A 27,245-nucleotide genomic window follows, 5' to 3' on the forward strand; every position below is an offset into this window, starting at 1 on the left:
TTCTGTATTAAACTTTGACTGTATTGATCCTTAAAACTTTACAGATCACACATTTTACCTGAACAGAAGGACTCTGTGTAGTTGCCATACAGTAAATTCAGCATAAACACACAGCAGATACAGTATAAACTTATAGTACATTTAAAAAAATAAAATAAAATAAAAAATACTGAACTGTTAGTACAGCGCAACAGTGCATCGAGTGAATACAAAACAATAACAGTATTTTATTGACGTAAACCAAACATGCCACAAACTGAATAAGACAAAATAAGCTCTAGTGCTTCATTAAAAAAAAAAAACCTTTAACATGAGGGTTAACCCTGTGAACACCATTTTACACAGCTGACAACTTTGACAAATCAAAGTGGATTTACAAACAAAAAGTAATCAACCCTGCATAAACTCATCACTGAGAAATAAACACACACACAAAAGTGGATATGCAACAGAACTCAGTCTGACCCATTCACTGAGAGAGACTGTTTTTCAGAGCAAGTGCTTTGTTGGAAAAAGTTTACCTCCATCCAGTTCCATCCAAATCTTTCGGATTACCTCAAAAGTGTAGCGGAGGTCAGCAGGGTAGCTGAGGTTCAGTGCATACATCAGTCCAAACAGCATAGCAGCTAATGCTACATTATCAAGATCTTGGAACACCTTGATGCCTTCAAGAACAATGCCAATGTTTTCTGCTTCATCACTTGAATCATGTTCTTAAAGAACATGGATCCCAACGGTGGGGTCTTCAATGGCCTCATTGATGGTGTTCTGATCCATGCTCTGTACAGAACAGACAAAAAGGTAGGTAAACCAAAGTTAGGTAAATCAAACCTTTTCACCAAGCCCTATCAAGAGAAGGATAAACATAAAATAGTGACTAGGGATCGACCGATACCGATTATTATGGAATTGGGATGCCGATAACCGGTATGTGCAACCGATAAATATAAACATTATAATTCACATGAAATTAAACATAGCACACACTGACACAGACCTTCATATCCATGAAATGCATGTTTAATTGTAAAATTGAACATGAAATTTTGTGCAGGGAGATGCCAGCAGCATTTGTACAATAAAGTCAAACATTAGTTAGAATAAAATGAGAAATAAAATAAATATTCACCAATAAAAAAAATAAATCACTCCCTACTATATTACAGCTCACCATTTTCAGTGGAAAATAAATGAAAATACACTCTGGATTCTTTTACACTAAGAACTAAGTAAGACTTACCAACTTCAAGTAGTTTTTAAATAACAAATCAAGTGTAGGGAGCTGCCTGCAGCATTTTTTAAAAAGTAAAATCAAACAAAGTCGGCTATCACTCCCTATTATGTAACAACTTAACAAGTAACCATCTACATTCTAATGCTTTTAATGCCCAAGCCTAATATTCCCAATTTAGGATTATATTGTAGTGAAGGAAGCGTTACATGTAGTTTCAGCAAGGCTAGTTGGTTGTAGGCTAATTCAAGTATTTCCTTCCGTAAGCTAAGTTTGCCTGGCTACACAGATGCAAATGGACAATTTTAACGAGTAGTAGATGAAGAATGTAAACATAATAATGATGTTGTGCTTTTGCAACTTGTGTGTTTGTGACTTATTGCGGCAAAAGCAGCGTGTCCTTACTTTGAAGTGGGATCTGCTTCTGCCCGAGTGCCCGTACGACCGCCTTGAAACAGTTCACAGCGTTTAGCTACGCGTGTTGATTGGCTGTATCCCTTGTGCCGCTTCCGCCCAAGTGCCCGTACGGCCGCCTTGAAACAGTTCACAGCGTTTAGCTACGCATGTTGATTGGCTGTATCCCTTGTACCGCTTCTGCCCAAGTGCTCGTACGGCTGCCTTGAAACAGTTCACAGCGTTTAGCTACGCGTGTTGATTGGCTGTATCCCTTGTGCCGCTTCTGCCCGAGTGCCCGTACAGCCGCCTTGAAACAGATTACAGCGTTTAGCTACATGTGTCGATTGGCTATATCTCTTGTGCCAAACAAATCAGATGTTGTGGTGGGCGGGACCGTGTTCTTGAACTCAGAGAGGCGAGTGCAGGAAAGGACGTGCAGCGACAGTCGCGTTAGGAATGAAATGGCTGCAAAAAGGCATGTTATCGGCATATCGGTGGAAATTATGGCCGATACCGATAACCCTAAAAATGCAGAATATCGGCTCAATATATCGGCCGGGCCGATTATCGGTCAACCCCTATAGTGACACTATAGATCTAGGGAAGGTGAAAGTTAGAATGAAGGTAAATTTAGAGACAAGAACAAGTAACTACAGCAGAACATTATACATACCTGCCAACCTTGAAAAAATTTTATGAGTACAATTTTACAATTTCATGAGTACCCCCCCGTCAACCTCACCCCAACCCGGCGCGCATGCGCCCCCACAGACCACAACCAGCAGACCAAAAACACACTTTCAATCCAGTTTTATTGATTGACCTTGGGAACATAGTCCAGTTTTGTAAAACATTCCTATTGATAGACTTTGGGAAACTGTTATTGATGGCTCTTGGGAACTTCCTTCCGTTTTGAAAAGCACAACAAACATTAAATACATGTGCAAATGAAATGAAATTAAACCAGAGCCACTCTTTCAAAATAAATAACACATTAAATTAATACAGTATGTAAAAAAGGCACTTTCAACACAAAACATGGTATGCCCAAATTTCCCATGCAATAGGTTTAGACTTTTGCATTTTAACATGTTGGAAGTATATTGCATTATACAGTAAAAATATTGCATTATACAGTACACTGCAGTATTTTGTAGTATGCCTTTTTCATGTGCAAACTATTGCATTTGCATTCGAAATATTCCATTTACTGCAGTAATACTGTAGAAAAAAGCATTTGATACTGCAGTACCACGCAGGTTTTTTTCATAAGAGGGATGACCAATTTTCGACTTCACATCATCTGCAAACATTCTAGGCTACAATTGACAGAAGTTACCGACTGCCCTTAAGATATACAACACGCTACGTTTTGTTGAGCACATCAATAAAGTGGTACTTATCATAGTGATTCAATGAGAGCGCGAGAGGAACTGTAATCCGGTTTCGTTGGTTACCGCATCGAATATGCAACCCGAGTGATGGCTTCGAAGTTAAATGAAGAACTAGCCTGTACTGTTGGTGTTGTAAATGCACAAAATAACGGCTAGGAAGCTCTTGAGTACACGTGAAACACAACCGTTTCTGTTACAAATATAGGAAGGCCGTGCATAACAGTAAAAGTGTTACGCACTGCCTTCCAGTTAGCTAAAACTTCTTATTGCAGTACTTTAACGGGCGTGTGTGGGACGGTGTTAGCACCTGTTGCTCCTTGGTGACTGATATCTATATCAATCTTGCACACTGTGCAGAATGCGTGGCTGGGTAACTGCGACCATATGAGACAAGGCCACCTCTCCCGATAGCTTTCCAGAAATCTTTGGGGTTTCCGAACACGTTTGGCGCTCGGTTCGGGCTCCATATGTTCAGTTTTTGTCTGAAACATGCATGTGGGAAAGCCTGAAGTATTGCAGCATATTGAGTTGGTGAACGAGTATAACGTTCACGAGGGGTTAACAATGTCGGTTTATTGGGCTGACCTAATGTTTTTATTTTACCTTTCCAGTGATCTTTGCAGAATGGATTGTTGACCATCATTGATGAAATCTCTCTTTTCTAACTGGCGTTTCAATCCCCGACTCGCTCTAGCCACCTGACCTCTGGCTGCACCGCTGCACTCAAGTCAGAGACGCGAAGGAGGAAGGGGAGGGGGTGCAGACGGCAGAGCCACATGCTCTGGAAGAGGGGCGGGGGGATTGGGCAAAGCGTTCCATTCTGGCTTTGAGTTTTCTCACAGATCAGCGGTATCAACTTCAGCGAGAACTTGACTGAAATGAGAGTTCGGACGATATGCGTACTTTTTAATGTGAAAACGTACAGTCGTACAATGAGGTAAAAATTCGTAGCGGCTACGCAAGATGCGTACAGGTTGGCAGGTATGCATTATATAAACATTTAATAAAATGGAAGCATTATCTGTTCCATGAGAACACACTGAATTGGCTGAAATAATGTGAGGCTCGGTCCGAGCCACTTTGTTGCCCATTTACAGAACCACGGTTGTGTATGAACACTGGATTCTTTCAGTGCGCGCACAGATCAGACAGCTGGTGGACCATGAGGAGATATTTACCGAGTTTGACAAAAAGTGTATTGCACAATTGTTCTTGAGAACCATTTATTCTACCTTTAAAGTGCATATCACAGGTAAATTCAGGAGCAAGATCAATGTGATTCTCCTATTTTATATTAAACTTTGGTCAAATATCGGTCACATTTTGTGCATTTTTTTTTTACCTTGTGCAATACCAGAAAAAATCAGTTGAAATCAAGCCATTTGAGGCGAATTGGTCCGCCTCTGAAAAAACTTGGCATTTGGATTTCTTGGGAAACATTGATCTTCGTGACATCACATGCGGGACGCCTCCTTCTGAATCCTACGTCAGCGCTGGTTTGTTTATGAGAAAACGACCTGCTGGTTTTCTGCACATTTCTTCAATGTTATCGCGTAATTATTAAAATGGTTAACAGATGTATCGTAGGAGGGTGTAGCAACACCAATCATGATGGGACTAGTACTCATCGTTTCCCAAAAAACCGGACAATGAGAGAGAAATGGGAGCGCTTGGTCTACACAGGCTGTGCACTGAAACCGTGCAAAGCTCGCGCAGCCTGCTGGCGCTTCCGCAGGTGACGTCACGAATCTGGCTCCAGACTCCCTTGGGATTTTTCCAGACGCGTTTTGTTATTTTATTTTTTTCTGCTGTAGACAGATGGCCTTGTGCAAAATTACCCTTCTGGATGAGTGTGTAACGGGACAGACTTACACACACACACAAAATTGGTCCAGAATATGCACTTTAAGTTAATTCGTGTACGTGTGTATGACCGCAGCCTATACTGCCACACATGATGTGGAAGCGCCAGCAGTGTTTTTGTAATTATGTAGAATTCCTCTAGGGGTCAACAGAAGGTGCGCACTGTAGCTTTAAAGGAGAACTGAAGGCAAATGGCAAATTTTTTTTTATCATCAAAATTGTCATTTTATTAAATATCAGAATGCATTTTTGATCGCTATTTTGGCACTGCTATAGCAAGTTATGAGTGTTTGAAATATGCTATGTAATATATCAGTCCGTGTCAAAGCGATGGCCGTAAACGAGATTCACCGAGACCTGTGCGAGACATCGTAGGACGGAAGTAAAAAGTACAGCGGAAATCAAATTGACCAACATCTGCCAACGTTCCCTGTGTCCGAAATCACTCAATCGTTCACCACTCCCTATATAGGGAATTACTATATAGTGAGCTCATTGATGAAATGAAAAAACGCTTTCGGACACTAGTCCGTCGTGCTGGTATTTACGTCATTACTGTCGCACAATTAAAACGTGCCAGATCAGTCAGCTGGTGGATTTTCAAAATAATAAACACATGCATGTGTTTTTGTGATAAATCCATATTATACTGAGCGCATTTCCCACATTAATCAATACAAAGTACCTGCAGCTTTCAGGTTTTTCTTAATCAAGGCTCAATACTTTCTTCTTTGCCGCTGTTTTTTATTAAAATGCTGATTACACGTTTTTTACATCTTTGGCGATGTTTTATAACATAAAAAGTAATTCCCGATGATCCATATATTAATTCACGAAGGCGCCTATTTTACAAGTTATGATAAAAAACGCGGCTATTTGGGCAAATTTGACGGGGCTGCAGCACCCAGGAGACGAAAGAGGAGGAGGAGCTATATGACGTCAGCGAAAGAACCTTCCTCCTAACTTACCAGTTTGTTGTTGATGCGGCAGGTGTTCAGTTTATCATTATTAGTATTTTTATTAGACATACAGTGGTGCTTGAAAGTTTGTGAACCCTTTAGAATTTTCTATATTTCTGCATAAATATGATCTAAAACATCATCAGATTTTCACACAAGTCCTAAAAGTAGATAAAGAGAACCCAGTTAAACAAATGAGACAAAAATATTATACTTGGTCATTTATTTATTGAGGAAAATGATCCAATATTACATATCTGTGAGTGGCAAAAGTATGTGAACCTTTGAACGTCACACGCAGTGAGCATGGCCAGTGTTTACGGAAGTAACCTAAAGTTTCCTGTGTATGACAGTAGCCAGCATGGAGTACCTGGCGATGATGCAGTTGTTGTTGCGACGGAGCCAGAACATGCACAATAGCCTGATGGCCTGAGGAGGTTGAGAAGGAAGAGGGCAAGGGTTTTGTTGTTGTAACTTTTTTTGAGAGACCCGCCGCCTACTTCAGCGCAGAATAGTGACGTTTGTGGCTTGTTGATGACGTGTAAGTCGGATGAATGCGACCTGGCGGTTCAGACTGAAGTCGCATATGAAAAGAGCGGATAGGAATCGGAATTAGGACCACATATCCAAACGGCCTGGGTCGGATTTGAAAAAATCGGATCTGTGTCGTTCATATTGTCAATAAAAGATCGGATACAGGTCACATATGGGCGAAAAAATCGGATTTGAGTCACTTCAGCCTGCAGTGTGAACGTAGTGTAAATTCAACACGGCTAAAAACCGAACAGGCCGATAAGTGTAATATTTAATTGCAATTAGTTTCCAATACGAGTCATGATACAAGGTTACTAAAACCGAAAATGTAATTGAATAACACGTTAATTAGGAAAGCAAGTTTATAAAATGACTTCAGTTCTCCTTTAACATTGACAGGAGCCCACATTTTACTGACACTTGCACTAACACATTCATAGCCACACCAGCATTTATTTGACACGTTTATTGACATTTTATATATCATGGGTTTCCCCAAAGCGTTTTAGCGTATCGAACCCGATCCGCTTGCTCTGCCTGCCGATACGCTTAGTCGCTTTAGTTAAAATCCGATACGCTTAGATTTATACCGATACGTTAAATTCCCTACCGACAAGTAACTAGATACATAGGAGAGCAGATAACAGATCCATTTACATACTGATTGATATTTGTGTTAAACAAGCGCTCTTTTTCCCCCAATGTTTGTGTTGATTCTGTCAAAGTAATATGTCCGCGTGGTACGATGTAAACAAACTCTAATCTGTTGGTTACGTCAAGATCACGTGTTCAAACCGTCCAACAAAAACATCGAAAGAAAACGTCAGACATCCCGGAATTTTCCGATTCATTATAAGTAGGGCTGTGCTCGTTTGCCATCAGTTGCTCACGATATTGTACCATATATATCGCGATATATCGAGTTAAACGATGTCTTTAATGTATTGTAAGCAGAGGGCGTGAATACGTTTGGCGCCAAAATTATTCAATCAGTGAGTCTCGAGACGAGGCCATGGAGACATGGGGGACGTAATTAGCAGCTTGCAGCGTCTGTAGCCAAGCACATTGAAGCAGAGCGCCTAATTTCTAGTGCGCATGCCCTGAGTAACTGGAAGCGCCATTTGTAAATAAAAACGTTTTTGGTTGGAACAGGTTGCAAGCATGAATTTCCGTCGATTTCTGGCATGATACATGCTTTAAATCAAGTGAAAACTGATGACAACCTGCTACAGAACCGGGAGATATGCATGAAATACGTCATATATGGGATTTTTGATTTTCAAGTGAGTAAACGATATCGTATCGTACCCCTGAAAATCGTGCATGATCGAGTATCGCGAGCTGTGAGCACAGCCCTAATTATAAGCGATCTCATCGGCTGCCGACGTTGTCCCCCACCAGACGGACAAAGCCGACTGATTTTAATCACAAAAGTTTGACCTAGTCTATTGTCCTTCAAGAATGTGTTTATAAGTACAGAATCTTTCTGCACACTTAAATGTATGAATGAAGTTTTCTTTTCCTTTAACCTCCTAGGGCTTAGCGGTCACATGCGTGGACAGCACTTTATGGAAATTCGGAACAAGAATCCACATATGTGGACATACTTTTTCTCTAAAAGTACATCTTATCAAAAAATGATGCTTAGTTTTTATTCTAATCAGGTTCTAATAAGCCCAAATAGCAAAGAGAAATAAAAAATGCATGTAAAAAAAACAGCTTGGGCCTTAGGAGGTTAAATATGTTTTAATCTTAATCTCGTCCATTTAATAAAGTGCCAAAATTTAAACTTTATAATATGCAGTTGCCTTACTTTTCTTTTCAGTGTATCTAAAGGCCCGGTCCCACTGCACTTACGGATGCAAAGAGGATGTAAAACGTAAAAAAATCTTTGCCATCCGTTGGAAAACGCTATGCATCCGTTGTGTACTCATTGCATACGTGCTTCATACGCTCTATCCATCGAGCATCCGTCCACTGTGATTTCATCCGTGCAAAAAGTTTTGAGCTGCACAAAACTTTTAGAACGGATGAACTTTCCGCCGTGTACGATGTAAGTCCGCGACATATACGAGCAACAAACGTTCTATGTCCGTTATCATCCGTTAAACGTCTGCTGTATCCTCTCTGCATCCTCGCAACTCACATCCGCTGCAGCTGAAAACGGAAAGAGGGAGGAAAGATAAGGTACATGAAACGTCTATTCATCGTTAGTAGCACGGAAATAGAAAGGATGTAAGCGTATGCATCTCGTATATAAAGTATTCAAAACGGACAAAGCGTTTCTATCTGGGATGTATCTCGTATATTTAGGATGTCTGGAGTATGTCTAGGGTATGTAGAAGGACACCTAGCGGACAATCGATATTTTGTATAAAAAGGGGGAGAAAATCATCTAGTAGTAGAGATGTATCGATGTAGCCGCCAGCACGTCTTTCCGCTTTATGCTGACGGCGTGCGTGCTGCATCCCTTTATATCCGCGGAGCAGACGCAATTCATATCCCCCGCATGCGCAGTGAACGGTCTGCATCCGATATACATCCGCGCAACATCCCCTTTGTTTCCGTTAGGCGTACGTGATGCATCCCCTTCATCTGCTATGCATCCGCTCTTTCTGCTATGCGTCCGCTTCTCAGTTATCACCGGTAACCCCTTCGGAGCTGTCATCCACTTCCATCCGCTAGGCTTCCTATGAACATGCGTTTAACATCCCCGCTATATACTACCCACGTCCGTTCTTTTCCGTTCTGTTTTCGCCAATTTTCGCCAATTTTGTCCATTTCTGGAGCGGATGAAAACGGATAGAGCCACCCCTGAAATTTTGCTCGGCCGCTGTGTCCTTTTTGCATACGTTTTGTGTCCATCGGCCAGTGGGACCGGGCCTTTAGTTGTACATATATTACGGTAATTGCATCAGAAACATTCTAAATCATTAGTTATAGTAATACAGCGACTTATTTTAAGGTGGCAGGTCTTAGGTTCAGATCCCTTTGTGATCAACAGGAGGTCATGATGATCGATTCTCTTCATTGGATTGCAGAAGATGGAGCAAACCACTGTTCATATTTTCCTGCACATTTTTGTTACAACACGACTTGATTAGAGATAATTAAGGGATCCCCGTAGATTTTCAATCTATCATAGACCTCAGTAATCTATAACACAACAGTTTAACTTTAAGGTGAAATTTCAAATGTGTTTACATTAATACTGTTTAGGTCAGAAATCATTGAAACATTGGTAAAATCCATCCTATAATCAAGGATCTAAAACCTCTCAGACCCTGAAAATGCACCTGAGCATCTATTTTCAAAACATTTTCCGGGGGGGCACTGGGCACGCCGTAGTTTCACTTCACGCTGTTGGCGCGCAATTGTCTGTGTATTATAGGCCGGCAGCCTGGATAGCCTACCATGCACCCCCCCCACAACAATTTGCCACATGGTTTTTATCAACCCTTGGCATGCCTTGATCATGTTTGTGTGTGGTAACAGAAAAATTACTCATTCCCAGTAGTGACTTTTATGCACTTTTTTAGATGACCCTAAAATTATGTTTTTTTGTTGTTGCGAGTACTACAGATATGCCCAGCTTTTTAAAGCCACCCCTGCACCCAGAAAACATGTAATTTATGGTTGGTATATATCAAATAAAAGTTTATTAACACAATACATTGATTGTAATTATTTTGCACATACTGTGACAAAAAAAAAAAAACAATTATCAACATAGGTACCATTGCCAGCATACAGATCATGCAAACATGTTCTCTGAACTGTCTTAATTGTGTCACATTCAACATATCAGAATCATGACCCATTTGTTGATGCCCGACAAATGTCCTGGCCAATGGATGATATCAGTCTGGTTGTCCGTTCCGAAGATGATTCGTCCTCTCCACATATTATAAAAGACAACAACTTTGACAATTCTGGTGGAATCGTGATACCATCGAGGTCTTGAGGTGTTGGTGGCCATTTCAGATTTGGCATGTTCTTCACTGATGACATGATGGAGGGTTATGCCAACACTTTCAATTGTGTTTTTGGATGCCAAGAGGAAGGATTGTTTTACTGCTGTCTGCATGTCCACTGCTGAACTATATACAAGTGCAGACTGATATCTACCAGAACCATCCATATCACAAAAGGACAACTGTGACCCAAATTCTTTTATCAGTTTCTCTTTCATATTTTCACTGGGGTAGTTTGGGTTGGCATGAGGGGTACCTTCTAATGCCATGACATATAGCTGTAGGAGGTGAGACAGCTGAACAACCTTGGTTTGTTGCAAGATTTCTTCTAGCACAAACTTCCGTACAACATCAAATGCTATACAATGAGCATCAATAACACTACGTTCACACTGCAAGGCTTAATGCTCAATTCCGATTTTTTTGTGAAATCCGATTTTGTGAGGTCGTTCACATTAACAAATATATGCGACTTGTATGTGATCCTCAGTATGAACGAAAAGCGACCTAAAAGTGTTCCGCATGCGCATTGCAGGATACGACGACGTCACACGCAGTGAGCATGGCCAGTGTTTACGGAAGTAAAACCGCCCGGTTGCGGTATGACCCATCCAATCTAGCTTGAATAGCTGTATCCCCCCAAATGGAAATCAGCTCCCTAACCTCTGCGTCCTTCCATTGAGAAGATTCAGAACCTTCACAGCCCGAAGCGTCCCTCGCATTGATGTCATGCGCAGGGGCGCAGATACGTTTTTTGAACTGGGAGGGACAAAAAACTGGGTGGGACAAAGCTGCCAGCAAACCAACCCCAACATGCCTGTCAAACTTCTTGTGGGTTACCATAGCAACCAAGCTCAAGCTCACAACCTGTGCAGTCTGCGCAGCTCAACCAACCGAATATCAGTCTTTGTTTTGTTTTATGTGAGTTGTTGCAACTATGTATACACTGCCGTGCACCTCAATAAACCGAATGGTAATTAGTCTTTTGATTTTTCCGTGAGGTTTGCCTTATACAAAGAAAGACAGCATAGACGTTTTTTCCTCCCTATAAGTGGGGGGGACCGAACGAGGTGAATTTAAATCTGGGTGGGACGAGTCCCCCCCTCTATCTGCGCCCGTGATTATGCGCCATGTTGTTGTAACTTTTTCTGAGAGACCCGCCGCCTACTTCAGCGCAGAATAGTGATGTTTGTGGCTTGTTGATGACGTGTAAGTCGGATGAATGCGACCTGGCGGTTCAGACTGAAGTCGCATATGAAAAGAGCGGATAGGAATCGGAATTAGGACCACATATCCAAACGGCCTGGGTCGGATTTGAAAAAATCGGATCTGTGTCGTTCATATTGTCAATAAAAGATCGGATACAGGTCACATATGGGCGAAAAGATCGGATTTGAGTCACTTCAGCCTGCAGTGTGAACGTAGCCTTAGACTCTTCTGTTGGTTTCTTGCTTCTTGGTCATTGCTGCGCCACTTTTCTGGTGTCTGCATATAGTCAATGAGACATTTTCTGTGGAATTGAGCTTCACATGCAAATAAATCATGTCCTGCTATACGTCTCAACAGTTTATCATCACTCTTTCTTTGAGCCATATCAAATACTGATTTCCAGCCATCACTTTGGAATTTGCTCAGATTTTGTGTTGTCCAAGATCCTTTGACAGCTTTCTTTTTCTGTGAGTCACAAAATATGCAATCAGGCTGAAAGATGATGCTGTCTTTTTCAGAAGATGATCGACGCATTGTCCGTTGGACTGATGCTGACTCTGGGGCCACTTCGGGTTGCTGTTGTAATCTGAGAAGGTTACCTGTAAATCTTTTATAACAGTTCCAGTGGTAGCCGTGATCGTCATTTTGAATGGCAGGCAGAAGATTGCGTTGTTCTTGCATCCGATAAGGAGATGTCACACTTTCTGCCTGGCGACGTATCTTTATTTCCTGGAGCCTCTCAAATTTGGAAGATGAATTCTTGTCATCCTTGAATGACTTGAATGCACCATGGGATATATCACGAAAATGAACAACACAATATGGATCAGGAGATGTGCCATCACCTTTTTTCTTCTTTGCAGCTGGACCAGATTGCCCAGGTGAATCCATCACAATGTTCTCAACTCAAGACAGCTGACACACCTGAAAGTAATCAGAATATGGAACTAAATTGATTAAATTGTATAATAAGACAAATATGACTGAAAAAATCATATTAAATTAGCATTTAATCTTAAATAGATAAAACATAATATTCACCATGAACATATTAGTAACAAATTCTTAAATAAAATATAATCATTGACTTAACTGGGGGCGGCACGGTGGTGTAGTGGTTAGCGCTATCGCCTCACAGCAAGAAGGTCCTGGGTTCGAGCCCCGGGGCCGGCGAGGGCCTTTCTGTGTGGAGTTTGCATGTTCTCCCCATGTCCGCGTGGGTTTCCTCCGGGTGCTCCGGTTTCCCCCACAGTCCAAAGACATGCAGGTTAGGTTAACTGGTGACTCTAAATTGACCGTAGGTGTGAATGTGAGTGTGAATGGTTGTCTGTGTCTATGTGTCAGCCCTGTGATGACCTGGCGACTTGTCCAGGGTGTACCCCGCCTTTCGCCCGTAGTCAGCTGGGATAGGCTCCAGCTTGCCTGCGACCCTGTAGAAGGATAAAGCGGCTAGAGATAATGAGATGAGATGAGACTTAACTGATCAATGTTAGTTGACAGCACAATCATGTTGATGTTCACTGCTTTCGGTTTTTCTGAAAATTAAAGTCTTAACGAACATGCACTTTTATTTTCTCATTAGTTTATGGAACATTTGGTCTTCTGAACTTCTGGAATAATAGATGTGATTCTGGTATGTTAAATGTAAAACAAATAAGAGAGAATATGTTTGCATGCAAAGATTTGCATGGGGACCATGAAACCTGTGTTGATAATTGTTTTATTAAGTCTGTGCAATATAATTAAAATCAGTGTATTGTTGTGGTGTTAAACATTTATTTGATATATACCAACCATAAATTACATGTTTTCTGGGTACAGTAGTAGCTTAATAAACTGGGCATATCTGCAGTATTTGCAACAAAGAAAAAAAACGTAATTTTTAGGGTCATTCAAAAATCACATAAAAGTCGCTACTGGGAATGAGTAATTTTTCTGTTACCACACACAAACATGATCAAGGCATGCCAAGGGTTGATAAAAACCATGTGGCAAATTGTTGTGGGGGGGGGTGCATGGTAGGCTATCCGGGCTGCCGGCCTATTATCATGCCAGAATTTAGGGCTTTAATTTTTATCTGGGGAAAACACTGATGATCTATATATGTTTTTTTTACAGGGCAGCATGGTGGTATAGCGGTTAGCGCTGTTGTCTCACAGCAAGAAGGTCCGGGTTCGAGCCCCGTGGCCGGCGAGGGCCTTTCTGTGCGGAGTTTGCATGTTCTCCCCGTGTCCGCGTGGGTTTCCTCCGGGTGCTCCGGTTTCCTCCACAGTCCAAAGACATGCAGGTTAGGTTAACTGGTGACTCTAAATTGACCGTAGGTGTGAATGTGAGTGTGAATGGTTGTCTGTGTCTATGTGTCAGCCCTGTGATGACCTGGCGACTTGTCCAGGGTGTACCCCGCCTTTCGCCCGTAGCCAGCTGGGATAGGCTCCAGCTTGCCTGCGACCCTGTAGAACAGGATAAATGGCTACAGATAATGGATGGATATATTAAAAAAAATAAATAAAATAAAAAAAAAAACAAAATACACAAAAACACACTATCCTAAACATGTCATTACTTCATACAAGTTCTTATTTCCCCACCCGCCATCTGTCTCCACTGTCTGGAGCGCGGGGGCGAAGCTCAACGAAATCCACTCACACAGCCGGCTAACAGCTGCTCTCCACCGGCTGCGACTTTAACGAAGCACCGTGGTCAGTAGCAGGACTGGGAGCCGGGGCTCAGTTGAGAAACACAATTATTGACGTTAATATATATCCAAGATGGCGCCGCGGATGGTTGCCTTGGTACTTCTCTCTCTCGTACTTTGTTTTTGTGTATTTGTTGTGTTTTTTGTGCTCCTTCGCTGGTCACATACTCCAGAGAAGAACTTATAAAACATTGGAATAACCACCAGTAAAGTTTTTTCATTGATCTGGAAAGTTTTCCGGAGCTACTTGTTGGAGGAGCAGCAGCTCTCTATGGATTATGCCAAGGACGCCGGAGACACTGGGGGAAGCGAGCCGGCGCGCTCGTCAGACTGAGGCAGTGGGGTTTTCGCACTGCGCTCCCGTCTATTCAGCTGGCTAACGTCCGCTCTCTGGCCAATAAGATGGACGAACTGCTGTTCCTCAACTCAATTAACACGGATTTTAACAGATCTGGTGCCTTGTGCTTCACCGAAACCTGGCTTGGTGAGCACATCCCGGACTCTTCTCTCCATCTGCCTGGATTTCACCTGCACCGAGCGGACCGCGAAACGGAGCTCACGGGGAAAACGAGTGGAGGCGGAATCTGCTTTTATATTAACGAAGGTTGGTGTACTGATGTCACAGTTCTAAACAAATCATGCAGTCCTCATCTGGAGTCATTATTCATAAACTGCAAACCATTTTATGTTCCACGAGAGTTTTCCTCGTTTATTCTGGTTGGAGTCTACATCCCTCTTCAGGCGTGTATAATGAGGCGTTACAACACCTAGCTGACCAGATAAACAATGTGGAGAAAAAACACCCGGACTCTTTGCTCATTGTTTTGGGGGACTTTAACAGAGCAAACCTCAGCCACGAACTGCCAAAATATAAACAGCACATTAAGTGTCCCACTAGGGACACTAACACTCTGGACCATTGATACACTGTTTTAAAGGACTCGTACCACTCTGTCCCCCGTGCAGCCTTGGGACTATCTGATCACTGTATGGTTCGTCTTATCCCGACCTACAGGCAGAAGCTGAAATCTGCTAAGCCTGTAGTTAAGACGGTGAGGAGATGGTACGATGAGGCCAAAGTGGAACTACAAGCCTGCTTTGACTGCACTGACTGGAGTGTTTTTGAGGCTGCAGCCTCAGACCTGCATGAACTGACTGATACTGTGGCATTTTACATCAGTTTTTGTGAGGATGTGTGTGCGCCTACCAAAACCTTCCACATATACAACAATAAACCCTGGTTCACTGCAAAACTCAGGCAACTTCGACAGAACAAAGAAGAGGCCTACAGAAGTGGAGACAGTTCTGTACAATCAGACCAGAAACACACCGACAATGGAGGTGAAAGCAGCTAAGAGGAGCTATGCTGATGAGATTAAAAACAGCCTTTCAGCAAACGATCCGACGTCAGCGTGGAGAGGCCTGCAGAACATTACTAACTATAGACCCTTTTCACGTGACATCACGAAAAACGCGGCCGCCATTTTGGACATGTACTACCAGTAGTTTACCACAGCCAACATTGAGGAACGGCAGCAAAGAAAGTTTTTACTTTCAGCAAGACTTCCATCATGCCACTATATTGTTGTGCACCTGGATGTAGTAACCATCAACAAACAAGGCAAGGTTTATCATTTTATCGGATCCCGACAGAGAAGATGGATAGCGGCCATTAACAGGAAAGATTGGCAGCCCTCGGCATACCAACGCTTGTGTAGTGACCACTTTCTTGGAGGTAAGACGAATAAAATTAGCCAGAAAAGGCATTACATTGCTGTTAACATTCTGTGGCGGCGAGTGTGTAACCAAATAGGTTAAAATAACCCATTGTAACCTCTTTGTTCTTCTGTAGTAGCTATTGTTGACTAGCTAATGTCAACAACATAGTAGCTAGTATGTTACTGTAGCAATGTTTACGTTCAGTCATTTGGATGACTGTTAAAACCTTTCGGTCTCAAGTTTTTCCTTTACTGTATTTACTAGTTTACTGTAATTATGATCCGGCCGCTATTTACACCAGATCCAGTGTAAATAGCTGCCGGAGCCAACGTCCGAGGTTCCGGAGCGCGCTCCGGCTTGCTCCCCCTCAAATTAAGCCCTGTACGGGGCTTAATTTGAGGGGGAGCAAGCCGGAGCGCGCTCCGGAACCTCGGACGTTGGCTCCGGCAGCTATTTACCTGTATGGGGCTTAATTTGAGGGGGTGCAAGCCGGAGCGCGCTCTGGAACCTCGGACGTTGGCTCCGGCAGCTATTTACCTGTACGGGGCTTAATTTGAGGGGGAGCAAGCCGGAGCGTGCTCCGGAACCTCGGACGTTGGTTCCGGCAGCTATTTACCTGTACGGGGCTTAATTTGAGGGGGAGCAAGCCGGAGCATGCTCCGGAACCTCGGACGTTGGCTCCGGCAGCTATTTACCTGTAAGGGGCTTAATTTGAGGGGGAGCAAGCCGGAGCGGGCTCCGGAACCTCGGACGTTGGCTCCAGCAGCTATTTACACTGGATCCGGTGTAAATAGCTGCCGGATCATAATTACAGTAAACTAGTAAATACAGTAAAGGAAAAACTTGAGACTGAAAGGTTTTAACAGTCATCCAAATGACTGAACGTAAACATTGCTACAGTAACATACTAGCTACTATGTTGTTGACATTAGCTAGTGCTAACAGCTAGCTGCTAGTACACTGCTACAACACAGACACCGACCCTAATAATACAGTTCTTGGTCATTGCCTGGTAACAGCAAATTTATAACGGGCCATGTCTCAACAGACTAAGAAGTTATTTCAATGACATTTAATAACATTTTGTTTATCCTGAGGACCGAAAGTAAATGAAAATGTGAACAAACCTTAGCTGTAATAAGATGGCGACCACCGGCTCCAGGGACGACCCACTGATGTAGGCATGTTACCCAGCCGGACACAAAATATTTGTAGGCATCCAAACTCATATACGCTTTCAGATCAATACCTGTGTATGGCGATGGGTTTTTAACGACATAGGTATACAGATCATGTGGGCCAAAGTCAGGTAAAGACGAGGGCTTGGTGTACTTCCGTACGTCAGTGAACAATCCTGGTGGAAGCAGGTAAACGTCATTCTCTAAGCCTGCTAACCTCAATTTTTGCAAATACCTCTCCCTCTGCTCGCCCTGTAAATGCCCTACGTCGCTGGATAGTGAAGGTGTTTTCTGCATCTCGCTCCTTTTTCTTTTATGTTTTTCATTTGTCGCCTTCCTCGCATTCAAACTGATTCGAGTCGTGACGTCCAAAATGGCAGCCTAACGATGCATCACATGACTTGGTCACGTGGGTGAAAAACCTCAATAGACCCTTCCCACGTGACGTCACGACAAACGCAGCCGCCATTTTGGACATGAACTACCAGTAGTCTACCACAGCCAACAACGAGGAACGACGGCGAAGCATCGAAAGGAATATAGCCATCAAAGAAAGTTTTTACTTTCAGCAAGACTTCCATCATGCCATTATATTGTTGTGCACCTGGATGTAGTAACCATCAACACACAAGGCAAGATTTATCATTTTATCGGATCCCGACAGATGCTGACCGACGGAGAAGATGGATGGTCTCTAAAATATTGGCAAAATGATGTTTATTGACATAGCAATCGTGTGTAACGGGAAGCATTTGCATATCCGAAGTGTTGTGTTTACATCAAAGATAAAATAAACCGATATGACAACGACTGCTGCTGCCAGGTTGGGGACACAAACTAGTAGAAAGGAAGTGTGCCAACAGTGCCAACACCCTTCCTTTGTGGTCGATTCTGCTTTAAGGTAAGATGCATTTAATTATTCGTCTGCTGTGGGTTTGGAACCGGTAGTCTGACCGATTCGTTCATGTTTGTGGTGCCATTTGTTTGTTGACGCGTGTTGAAATGGAAGATTGGTTGTTGACATGATTTCCAGTGATGCTTTGGTGCTGCTGTGGATCAGATGTGTTGAGTAGCCTGACTGTTTTTTTTTTTTTTTCTTGCGTGTGGTATCATTGTTGACGCGAGGTTGTTTTTTGAACATGCCAATGCGGACACGATTTCCCCTGATGAGCTATGACTTCAGACGTGATGCGTGTGTGGAGGTGTGGAGTCCGCGTGATGTGCGTAAGATAGGCTTCTCATATGTTTGGAGATCCGCGCTCTGAGACAAGCGCAAGTACCCCCCCCAAGGGAAAAAAAGGGACCCCCGCCCCGAAAATATCGGCATAGTCCGAACACTGGGTTGGAGAAAGTAATGGCAAATAGTGAGTGCACAAACCATAGAAGGTAAACTGTACACAGCGCCAGGGCAGTGTGATGGTATGTCTACTTTTAGATTGTGTTAGCTTATCAATGAACACACTCGTCACTCGATGAGTTTCACGTCTTTACGACGGATACTTAAATGTGTGTTAGGTATTATTGTTGCAGTCTAAGCAGTCATTGTAGCAGCTAGATGAGCGAGAACCGAAAGGGTCTGTGCCATAAACCGTTATTTCTTCATGTCCAAAATGGCGGTCGCGTTTACGAAGGTCACGTGAGTGAAAAGGGTCTATAGATAGTTTTCACTGACGTCACGGCATTCCGGGGAACGCCCCCCAGCCGCCATCTTGGTGGGCAAACAAAACGGACCATCGCCACTACTGGCTACGTTATCTCGGACGAATTTATGAAGTTATATAGTCAGTTTTCTAAAATAAAGATCAAATGTCGGCAAAATCAAGCAAACAGTAGTATATAGATACACATCTCACGGTCTGCAGCCAAACTGGCCTTGATTGGAGGAATTGACCCCTACGAAGTGGACAAAGATGCATTTTCAAGTGACTATGCAGGGCTGCCAAAGCCTGAAACTGCCAAAGCCTGCTCCAAAGCCTGAAACTGACTTCATCAAACTTTAAAGACTGTCTGATATATACAACTTTTATATATTCACAGCGTGCCTTTTGGCGGATGCCGCCTGAATCGCACAGATCCGGGGTTTTTTTTTTTTTAGGGGGGGGGCGTTGGAGTGTCTGATTATAATTTCAAAGTAAATTCTGTATTAAAATTATTAAATAAGCAAATCTGTTACAGTCCATGAAACAGGAAGTATAAGGATGAGAAAAAAACAGTTTAAATCAGGAAGCTGCGCACATATGCGCAGTCCTGCACACCGCTCGGGCTGCGCAAATGTGCGCAGCTTCCCGATTTAAACTGTTTTTTCTCATCCTTATACTTCCTGTTTCATGGACTATAACAGATTTGCTTATTTAATAATTTTAATACAGAATTTACTTTGAAATTATAATCAGACACTCCAACGCCCCCCCCTAAAAAAAAAAAATCGGATCTGCGCAATTCAGGCGGCATCCGCCAAAAGGCGCGCTGTTTGCATCCCAAACACAAATCAAATCATACAGAATAGACCTAAAATGTTTTTCAAAAATGACCCTTGCGTGAGTGAAGTGACAAGTTTCAAATAGAAACGTGACAAATGAGCGATATTAAGTGTATATTACAATGTAAACGTACACTCAGCGGTTCCAGTTAGGCATTCTCCAGAGACTGTTCACATGATGTTTTGGTTTCCAAAAACAAACTTGAACACAATTGATTGTTTATTTAAACAACTTACCACTTATAAAATGATCGGAGCAGACTTTGCTGTGTTTGGAAGGCTGATAATCCTTGCGGTTGATTCTCGCAAGCCATAGATTTCTCCTTTGTATGCTGAGTTTCTTTGTTTGCTCGCCTTCGTGCTCCCGTACAGTGGGAATTCCATAAAAGCTCCGCTTGACTTCATCATCTGACCTATTACGACAGCCGTGAATACAACAAGTTTGCACCATTGCTAGCTTTAAATAGTAGTAATGTAACTATAAATGTAAATATATAAATGAATGTAACTCGCGCGCTACAATGTGTGCTCAGTGACCCGTACGGTAAGCTAGCCCTCCAAGATGGCCACCACCAGGGAATCCCCGACTCTGATGTCATGTGAAAACTATCTATAAGAGACCATCCACCAACACTGCAGTGAACCATCAACTGGCTGACGAGCTGAATGTGTTTTACTGCAGATTCGACACATTCACACCTCTCCCCCCTTCAGTCATTAAAGACCCATTTACACCCCCTGCCATTCTGCCACCCCCCCGCCTCTGACCCCCCCCACCAGCACTCAAGATCTGTGAAGAGGATGTCTGTCAGCTTTTCCACAGACAGAAGATCAGGAAGGCACCTGTCCCAGATGGTGTCACCCTCTTGTCTGAAGATCTGTGCTGACCAGCTGGCTCCCATCTTCACCCAGATCTTTAATAGATCCGTGGAGCTGTGTGAAGCCCCCTCATGCTTCAAACGCTCCACAGTAATCCCGGTTCCCAAGAAAACCACCATCACAGGACTGAATGACTACAGGCCTGCTGCCCTCACATCTGTAGTCATGAAGTCCTTCGAGAGACTGGTGTTGTCATACCTGAAGGACATCACAGACCCCCTGCAGTTTGCCTACCAGGCAAACAGGTCAGTGGATGATGCAATAAATACGGGTCTACACTACATCCTGCAACACCTTGACACTGCAGGGACGTATGCAGGATCCTGTCCGTGGACTTCAGTTCGGCATTCAACACCATTGTTCCAGACATCCTCCACACCAAGCTCACTGTGCCCTCCTCCACCTGTCAGTGGATTACAAACTTTCTGACTGACAGGAAGCAGCAGGTGAGGATGGGGAGCATCATATCCAGCACCCTGACTATCAGCACTGGCGCCCCCCAAGGGTGTGTGCTCTCCCCATTACTCTTCTCCCTTTATACCAACGACTGCACCTCAAGAGACCCGTCTGTTAAACTCCTGAAATTTGCGGACGATACAACGGTCATCGGCCTCATCCGAGATGGTGACGAGTCTGCATAAAGACAGGAGGTTGAACGGCTGGTCTGGTGGTGCGGTCAGAACAATCTGGAACTGAACACGCTCAAAACTGTGGAGAGGACAGTGGACTTTAGGAGAAGCCCCCCCACTCTGCTGCCCATCACCAACAACACTGTGACTGCTGTTGAAAGCTTCAGGTTTCTGGGTTCCACAATCTTTCGGGACTTGAAGTGGGAGACCAACACATTCACTATCATCAAAAAGGCCCAGCAGAGGTTGTACTTTCTGCACCAGCTCAGGAAGCTCAACCTGTCTAAGGAGCTGCTGACAATTCTACTCTGCCATCATTCAGTCTGTTCTTTGCTCTTCCATCACTGTTTGGTTTGGATCGGTCACCAAACAGGAGAAGAACAGACTGCAACGGACAATAAGGTCTGCAGAGAAAATTATTGGTGTCAACCTGCCCTCCATCCAAGACCTATACTTGTCCAGAGTCAGGAAACGGGCAGGTAACATCTCTGCGGACCCATCACACCCTGGTCACAATCTGTTTAATCTTCTCCCCTCAGGGAGGCGATATAGATCACTGTATGCAAAAACAACCAGACAAGAATAGTTTTTTCCTCTCAGGCTGTCTCTGTGATGAACAGCTAAAATCCAGATTCATCTTAGTAATATCACTTGCAAAATATCTGCACACTGTCATTCTGTGCACACTGTATATTTATCTATTTCATACTTGACTTACTTGGATTACTTTGCACTATGCACCTATTGCACCCTTTTTTTGTTTGTTGTGTGTATACGCTTTTTATCTGTTTTGTACTATGAGAGCTAAGTGAAACCAGAGTCAAATTCCTTGTGTGTCCCCACACACCTGGCAATAAAAGTGATTCTGAACTATCAACTGTAAATTAACTAGCAGGTGTTAGCTAACGTTCGCAAACATGCAATGCAAAATAAACATGTATACGTATGGGTCTGTCTCAGAAACTGGTCTCTCATTTGGGACATTATGGTCAAAGAATAAATTTTCTAATTTTACTTTTTTTTTTGCATTTACCTAACACTCAATGTTTCTTTTGTCATGTTTAATAAGAATAAAGACAGCATTTTCCTTTATCTGGCCTCCACTATGGAAAATTTCTTTGATTACAATTTAAATGCTTTTGTAAAATTGATTTTCATATAAAATAACTACATCATGAAGAATTAAAGCCCCTCCTTCACAGATGAGTGAAAATATTGAATAAATTTCCTCTTTTTGATTGCTTGGGTTAAAAAAATGCCAAGTTATGATGATTATTCACTTAAATATTAATAATATGATACATTTTGGGTATTTGATCTGGTGAAATAGGACACAATGGAAAAAATCAAGAACACACCGGAAAGATGAGAATAATGGCGCTGGTAAAAGAACAGTGACCGTACCGGCTGAAGGTCGTGCGGGTCTCTGCTGCAGTGCCCGAGCAACGGGACATCACTACCGCACCGGACAGAGCATGAGGCGGGGGCGGGGCAAAATGACTGGCCATAGATTCTATCAAAAGTTCGATCTAAATTGACCATGGTTGCAAAATATTGGCCAAAAATACGCAAACACTACGAAATAAGAAAGTAAGATGAAAAAGAAACATTCTATTACCTTATACTGCAAGACTAAAACAAAATAAAACTGTCAAAACTCACCTTTTCAGCGATAACGTCCGAACAGATCACCCGCGTAACAGAAAGACCGCAAATGGAAGCACGATCAACTTCTAACTGTTGGAGTGGAAAATTCCATTCTACACATGCAAATTGTTAATGTGTGTCCTTCCCCGCGCACAAATAACACGCTACGGTAAAAAAATAGACCACAACTCATTTTATAGCTCAGAAATTCATACAAGACCAGCTACCATCGTAACATATTCTGTAAGAAACATATTCTATACCTAACTTTCAGCTTTCGTTTTAAAAAACAAAATCGCAGATTTATAACTAAATTTTTATATGGCGTAGTGATTTTAAGTTACTAGTTTTGGTGAGGTAGTGACCTTGACCCTGAGGCTTTCCGTTTAGATCAAAACACACGATCGTATTGGTTTGGGGTGTGCGGAAAATGGAGTTACGACGGTGATCAAAGATTTCGCATGATGTTTTATTACGGTTATGATTATTTTGTGAGCGCACCAATCCTTAGGTGTATAAAGTTACAACTTAAAATACAATTAGTGATAACTGTAGACTTTTCAGTGGACTACAACCTTTTTAAGGGAATGCGATGTAGTCAACCATTTATCATGTCCCAGATCAAGCTGCCATTTTACCACAAATTTGCAGAATTTTTGCCAAATTCTGAATATTCACATCAAAAGATTTAGTTTTATCTGTATTATTTCTTTCATCATTTTATTTCAAATTAAAACCAACATCACCATTCAAAACCGTATAGTTTATTGACTGAGTATATTTAGTGAGGGACCCCCACAGTACCCAGTTTCTGAGACAGACCCATTGATATGTTATTTACCAGCTGGGAGGTCCATATGGTGAAATACCGTGACCGAGGTCTTGAAAGTACTGAGTGAGGCCCTCTGGGTTGAGGTCACGGTATTTCACCATACGGACCGACCTTAAGCTGGTAAATAATATATTTTTTTTCTTTACCAAATGCTAACAGAAAACGAGAGCGCCCGAAAGGGAAAACCGAGCCGCCATTTTGAATCCTCATTCACGGCTGTAATGCAAATGGCTTCCTCCTCGGTATACAAGTGCACTTCCATGGCAGGAAAACAACTACATTTTGCCGCCTATATAGTCCCCGATTTATACAAATAGGAGTCATTCAGGATTCAGCCATGTTTTTGCTCGGCATTAGCAACAGTTTGAGGTTTTTAGCTTTCTCCTGAAATGTTTTCTTTAATTTTGTCTTCCTCAGGGTAGTAAAACTCGCTTTCACTGTGAAGATTGTCGTTATCACTATCCATGATGCAAAATTAGTGCTATTCTCCTGAGAAATGCTGGCAAAAGTTTAAAATTTTTGAGAATCTTATTTAAAAAAAAGGTAAATGTGGGCGACATGGTGGTGTAGTGGTTAGCGCTGTCGCCTCAGAGCAAGAAGGTCCGGGTTCGAGCCCCGTGGCCAGCGAGGGCTTTTCTATGCAGAGTTTGCATGTTCTCCCCGTGTGGGTTTCCTCCGGGTGCTCCGGTTTCCCCCACAGTCCAAAGACATGCAGGTTAGGTTAACTGGTGACTCTAAATTGACCGTAGGTGTGAATGTGAGTGTGAATGGTTGTCTGTGTCTATGTGTCAGCCCTGTGATGACCTGGCGACTTGTCCAGGGTGTACCCCACCTTTTGCCCGTAGTCAGCTGGGATAGGCTCCAGCTTGCCTGCGACCCTGTAGAACAGGATAAAGCGGCTAGAGATAATGAGATATGAGATGAGATAAAAAAGGTAAACGTTGACAAAAAATTCTACTATGTTTTTTGTTGTTGTGAACGAGCGAGTCGCCAATCAGAGTGCAGGATTTGATGGAAACCGGACCGTGAAAAAAAATGTGTTATTTACCAGCTGGGAGGTCCGTATGGTGAAATACCGTGACCGAGGTCTTGAAAGTCCTGAGCGAGGCCCTCTGGGCCGAGGTCACGGTATTTCACCATACGGACCGACCTTAAGCTGGCAAATAATTTTTTTTTTTTCTTTCCCAAATTCTAACAGAAAACGAGAGCGCCCGAAAGGGAAAACCGAGCCACCATTCTGAATCCTCATTCACGGCTGTGATGCAAATTGCTTCCTCCTCGGTATACAAGTGCACTTCCATGGCAGGAAAAAAACTACATTTTACTGCCTATGTAGTCCCCTATTTATACAAAATTGAGTCATTCAGGATTCAGCCAGGGCGGCACGGTGGTGTAGTGGTTAGCGCTGTCGCCTCACAGCAAGAAGGTCCTGGGTTCGAGCCTCGGGGCCGGCGAGGGCCTTTCTGTGTGGAGTTTGCATGTTCTCCCCGTGTCCGCGTGGGTTTCCTCCGGGTGCTCCGGTTTCCCCCACAGTCCAAAGACATGCAGGTTAGGTTAACTGGTGACTCTAAATTGACCGTAGGTGTGAATGTGAGTGTGAATGGTTGTCTGTGTCTATGTGTCAGCCCTGTGATGACCTGGCGACTTGTCCAGGGTGTACCCCGCCTTTCGCCTGTAGTCAGCTGGGATAGGCTCCAGCTTGCCTGCGACCCTGTAGAAGGATAAAGCGGCTAGAGATAATGAGATGAGAGGATTCAGCCATGTTTTTGCTCGGCGTTAGCAAGTTACAGGTTTTTAGCTTTCTCCTGAAATGTTTTATTTAATTTTGTTTTCCTCAGGGTAGTAAAACTCGCTTTCGCTGTGAACACTGTCGTTATCACTGTCCATGCTGGAAAATTAATGCTATTCTCCTGAGAAATGCTGGCAAAAGTTCATAAGATTATCAAACCTTATACGGGTTGTTTTACAATCAGGGTACAAAGTTTGTGTCACAGGGGTCCAAAATTCAAACTGATTCAAACTGGTTCTTGTACCAGTTTTTAAGTGAAGGACAAGTTAAAGAACAGATTTCAGGTGATTTTTTTGACATGTGTGTATGGTAGTTTTGTGTAATCTGCTATAAGATGGGAGAAACAAATGAAGTGATTCTCGGAGAGGACTTTTTTTTTGACAATTCAGAATCCACGACTTCCATAGTGCTTTTAAATATAAGGCTGTAAGCTTTGTGTTAGTCGTCTCTAATATTTATGTCCCAATATCTTGACCACATTTTAGGATGAAAATAATCATTTTAGATATGTTATTTTATATTGAAAAATTAGCTGTCTCGGAGAGGACATTTTTTTGACACAATTCCATACTAATCTGATCAAAATAGTCTGAAAACTTACTGGCATTCAACATTAAAACTAACTATGTTTCCAATGATATGGAACCAAATATGTGTTTTATGGTATAAAGAATGATTTAAGTGCATCCCTTTTGGAGCTACCTGTGGTCAAAAAAGCACTTTTTCTAAATGACACGAGTAATTTTGCTAAATATGACACACATTGCCATACATTCACCAAAAATAACGTTATCACCAAATTGTTTTTTTTTTGCATGGTAAATAGCGCTATCACAGGGCTACAATAAACAACCAAGTTTATTTAGTCAAGCCTTTTGATATTGAAGATAAGTGTTAAATGTGATTTTTAGCTTGTGTACCCTGATTGTAAAACAACCCATTAAAAAAAATGTTGACAAAAAATGCGACTGTTTGTTGTTGTTGTGAATGAGCGAGTCGCCAGAGGTCCGTAACCGCCAGCCAATCAGAGCGCAGGATTTGATGGAAACCGGATGCGGAAAAATATCTAACATTACTGTTTGAAAACAGCACTCGAGTGGACTGTTGCCCAACTTACTTGAACACAAACATATATAAATTTGAAGAACTTACTTTTTCAGTGACTTGTTGTTGAAGAAAATGGAGACTTTTCCATAATTTTGCAAGTCTTCTTCTTCTTGGCTTATTTGGCCTCCAACTTATCGGCGCATCAGCGCCACCTTCTGCTCCGGAGTGCTTAATAAACTTTCCTGCCGACATTTGAAGGTATTCCATTTCCGGTAGAGACTGAGCTCGTTTTTTTTTTTTTTATTCAGTCAACATGACAGAAACTGGTAGCCTGGCAAGCCAGACTAAATGTGAATATTTAGTCTGGTCTCGGTCGTAGACATTTCCGAAGGGTGTGGGTAGGAGCCATAGATTTACATAGAAGACTAGATTCCTCACCGCGTATTCCAGAACGTCCGCACAGGGCGGCCATCTTACCACAGACAAGGGGGATGAAGACTTCCGCAAGCACAGCCCAGCACTCACATTATGATTTACAGGAAATCAAAGTACTGACTTTGATGACGTGTGTGTGTTTTAATTGTAGATGTTTATATCAGTATGTTTAGTTTTATTTTAACTGCACATTGGAGCCTAGTCAAATGAAATTTCAATCTTCTGTGCTAACATATATTGACATGATAATCAGCTTTGAATGTTCTTTTTGTAAATGTAAAGATATCTTTTTATCCTTGGAAGTATAACCACGTCTGCTTTTATATATTACTGATGTTAAAATTGTGTAATATATT

At 42.5% G+C, this 27,245-nt stretch overlaps 1 long non-coding RNA gene across 1 annotated transcript; it reads right to left on the minus strand.

Annotated features, from left to right (window-relative positions):
* Positions 1-26,937, minus strand: LOC132870443 (uncharacterized). Its single transcript, XR_009651110.1, has 2 exons — positions 26,560-26,937; positions 1-780 (listed from the first exon to the last, which is right to left on the minus strand). It is a non-coding gene; the product is annotated as an uncharacterized LOC132870443 (long non-coding RNA).
* Positions 26,938-27,245: the final 308 nt, after the last annotated feature.

Source organism: Neoarius graeffei, chromosome 22 (assembly GCF_027579695.1).
Source record: "Neoarius graeffei isolate fNeoGra1 chromosome 22, fNeoGra1.pri, whole genome shotgun sequence".
Lineage (NCBI taxonomy): Eukaryota > Metazoa > Chordata > Actinopteri > Siluriformes > Ariidae > Neoarius > Neoarius graeffei.